A 3,784-nucleotide genomic window follows, 5' to 3' on the forward strand; every position below is an offset into this window, starting at 1 on the left:
GAGTCTCGCTCTGTCGCCCAGGCTGGAGTGCAGTGGCATGATCTTGTCTCACTGCAAACTCCACCTCCCAGGTTCATACCATTCTCCTGCCTCAGCCTCCGGAGTAGCTGGGACTACAGGCACCCACCACCGCCCCGACTAATTTTTTTTGTATTTTAGTAGAGACAGGGTTTCACTGTGTTAGTCAGGATGGTCTCGATCTCCTGACCTCGTGATCCGCCCGCCTCAGCCTCCCAAAGTGCTGGGATTACAGGCGTGAGCCACTGAGCCCGGCTTTTTTTTTTTTTGAGACAGATTGTCATTCTCTTACCCAGGCTGGAGTACAGTGGCGCGATCTCGGCTCACTGCAACCTCCGCCTCCTGGGTTCAAGTGATTCTCCTGCCTCAGCCTCCTGAGTACCTGGGATTACAGGTGTGTGCCATCACACCCAGCTAACTTTTGTATTTTTAGTAGAGGCGGGGTTTCGCCTCAGGTGATCCACCCGCCTTGGCCTCCCAAAGTGCTGGGATTACAGACATGAGCCACTGCACCTGGCTGACTAGAAATCTTTTTAAGCCAGGTCAGTTTTGTTCCAAGGGGTGCTTTATTGGCTCCATAATGCCAACCTTAGTTCCTTAAAGCTGCCTAGTCGTATCTCGAAATATGACATTCCAGTTAAAGCCTTGGTTAATTTAACCAGTGTTTCCATTATGTTTGCTACAGGAAAACAGGTTCTTTTTTTTTTTTTTTTTTTTGAGACGGAGTCTCGCTCTGTCGCCCGGGCTGGAGTGCAGTGGCCGGATCTCAGCTCACTGCAAGCTCCGCCTCCCGGGTTTATGCCATTCTCCTGCCTCAGCCTCCCGAGTAGCTGGGACTACAGGCGCCCGCCACCTCACCCGGCTAGTTTTTTGTATTTTTTAGTAGAGACGGGGTTTCACCATGTTAGCCAGGATGGTCTCGATCTTCTGACCTCGTGATCCGCCCGTCTCGGCCTCCCAAAGTGCTGGGATTACAGGCTTGAGCCACTGCGCCCGGCCGGAAAACAGGTTCTTATTGAACTTATGCAAACAATTATATTGCCATAAAAATAAGGATACTCACTACTAGTTTCACAATTCTGGAGGGATCGGGTAGGGAGTAAAAAGTAAATGTTATCATTTTTGTTCACAAAAGTATACTTTACCAAATTTCTGTAAGCTACAGATAGCTTAAGAAAAAAGAAAAGTAGGCCGGGCGCGGTGGCTCAAGCCTGTAATCCCAGCACTTTGGGAGGCCGAGACGGGCAGATCACGAGGTCAGGAGATGGAGACCATCCTGGCGAACACGGTGAAACCCCGTCTCTACTAAAAAATACAAAACAACTAGCCGGGCGAGGTGGCGGGCGCCTGTAGTCCCAGCTACCCAGGAGGCTGAGGCAGGAGAATGGCGTAAACCCGGGAGGCGAAGCTTGCAGTGAGCTGAGATCCGGCCACTGCACTCCAGCCAGGGCGATAGAGCGAGACTCCATCTCAAAAAAAAAAAAAGAAAAGAAAAAAAATTCTTAAATCAAGAAAACAGATTATTTTATTTATTTATTTGAAATGAAAGGCCTCATATTTATTACTGAACCCAGCCAACCAACATGTTCATAACAGATTCAGAGAGGAAAACATGTTGAACTCTCCAGATAGTGGTGACATTTTCGGCTTGATATAGTAACGTGACTGTGACCTTCAGACAGCATAAATATGTGAGCCATCTTATGTGCAATTCTTTATAGACCCAGCTTGGTTCTTCTCCAATGTCTCCTTTTGGAGTTGTACCTTATTTTATTACCAGTTTTCATCTGAATCCACTGGGGAATGGAACGATTTTGCTTTTGGTTCTTAGCCAGGAATGGCTTAATCCTGAAGGTCTTGTGAGAAGACATGGTGAGAAGCAGAGTCAAGCACACACCACGATGGCGGAGAAACAAAGAGAGTATTCTATTTTATTAATTAATTTTTTTTATTTGAGACAGAGTCTTGCTCTGTCACCCAGGCTTGGGTGCAATGGCACTATCTTGGCTCATTGCAACCTCCACCTCCTGGGTTCAAGCGATTCTCCTACCTCAGCCTCCCAAGTAGCTGGGATTACAGGCGCCTGCCACCACACCCAGCTAATTGTTGTATTTTTAATAGAGACTAAAAATACAACATGTTCATCAGGCTGGTCTTGGAAGTCCTGACCTCAGGTCATCCACCCCCCTTGGCCTCTCAAAGTACTGGGATTACAGGCATGAGCCACTACACCCGGCCTAGGAAACAAATATTAAAGAACCAGAAATATTTTAAACAAAAAGGCACAAACATTATCCTTGTCAGTTTATTCAGTCTCACGTGATTAATTCTTCTCCTGCCTAGTGTTGGGTTAGCAGTTTCATGAACCCATCAGTTTCCTTAGAGTTCTGGAAATTCTTACCCACTCCAATGGTATAATCTAATAGATATCAGAAACCTATACTTGTCAGAGTCCTTTCCATGAATATTCTTGAAGATGAAACATTTTAGGATTATAGTTGTTTGCAAAAGCTTTCAGGAAAGTATCAGAGTAAAATAGTTAACTGTCTGAGGATAACAAGACTTAAAATGGTCATGGTTAAAGATCTGATGTGAGTTTATTATAATACAATTGACATAGAAAATTCATTATTGGCTGGGCACGGTGGCTCATGCCTGTAATCCCAGCACTTTGGGAGGCCAAGGTGGGAGGATCACCTGAGGTTGGGAGTTTAAGACCATCCTGATTAATACGGAGAAACCCCATCTCTACTAAAAATATAAAATTAGCCGGGTGTGGTGGCGGGCGCCTGTAATCCCAGCTACTCAGGAGGCTGAGGCAAGAGAATCACTTGAACCTGGGAGGTGGAGATTGCAGTGAGTCAAGATCACACCATTGCACTCCAGCCTGGGCAATAGCGAGATTCTGTCTCAAAACAAAACAACACTAGATTTTTTTTTTTTTTTTTTTGAGACAGAATTTCACTCTTGTTGCTCAGGCTGGAGTGCAATGGCACAATTTTGGCTCACGGCAACCTCCGCCTCCCAGGTACAAGGGATTCTCCTGCCTCAGCCTCCCTAATAGCTGGGATTATAGGCATGTGCCACTACACTGGGCTAATTTTGTATTTTTAGTAGAGATGGGGTTTCTCCATGTTGGTCAGGCTGGTCTCAAACTCCCAAACTCAGGTGATCTGCCCGCCTCAGCCTCCCAGAGTGCTGGGATTACAGGCGTGAGCCACCTTGCCTGGCCAAAACAACACTTGATTTAACAGGATCACAGATAATTACAAAGAAATGTCAAAGTGACTAAACATTTCAAAGGCAAATACAGAAAATTACAGTTTTAAAAAACATTGGCACTTTTTTTTTTGAGACAGAGTGTCAATCTATCGCCTAGACTGGAGTGCAGTGGCAAGATCTTGGCTCACTGCAGACTCCGCCTCCCGGGTTCATGCCATTCTCCTGCCTCAGCTACCCCAGCAGCTGGAACTACAGGCGCCCACCACCACAACTGGCTAATTTTGTGTGTTTTAGTAGAGACGGGGTTTCACCATGTTAGCCAGGATGGTCTCGATCTCCTGACCTTGTGATCCGCCCGCCTCGGCCTCCCAAAGTGCTGGGATTACAGGCGTGAGCCACTAAGCCCGGCCACATTAGCAGTTTTAATATTGAGAAGACTAAGTTCTTTTTTTTTTTTTTTTTGAGACGGAGTCTCGCTCTGTCGCCCAGGCTGGAGTGCAGTGGCCGGATCTTGGCTCACTGCAAGCTTCGCCTCCTGGGTTAA

At 46.5% G+C, this 3,784-nt stretch overlaps 1 pseudogene; it reads right to left on the bottom strand.

Annotated features, from left to right (window-relative positions):
• Positions 1-1,733: 1,733 nt before the first annotated feature.
• LOC108528102 (60S ribosomal protein L39 pseudogene) lies at positions 1,734-1,889 on the bottom strand (annotated as a pseudogene).
• Between the last annotated feature and the right edge of the window lie 1,895 nt (positions 1,890-3,784).

Source organism: Rhinopithecus bieti, unplaced genomic scaffold (assembly GCF_001698545.2).
Source record: "Rhinopithecus bieti isolate Rb0 unplaced genomic scaffold, ASM169854v2 scaffold_3040, whole genome shotgun sequence".
In the NCBI taxonomy this organism is placed as follows: Eukaryota; Metazoa; Chordata; class Mammalia; order Primates; family Cercopithecidae; genus Rhinopithecus; species Rhinopithecus bieti.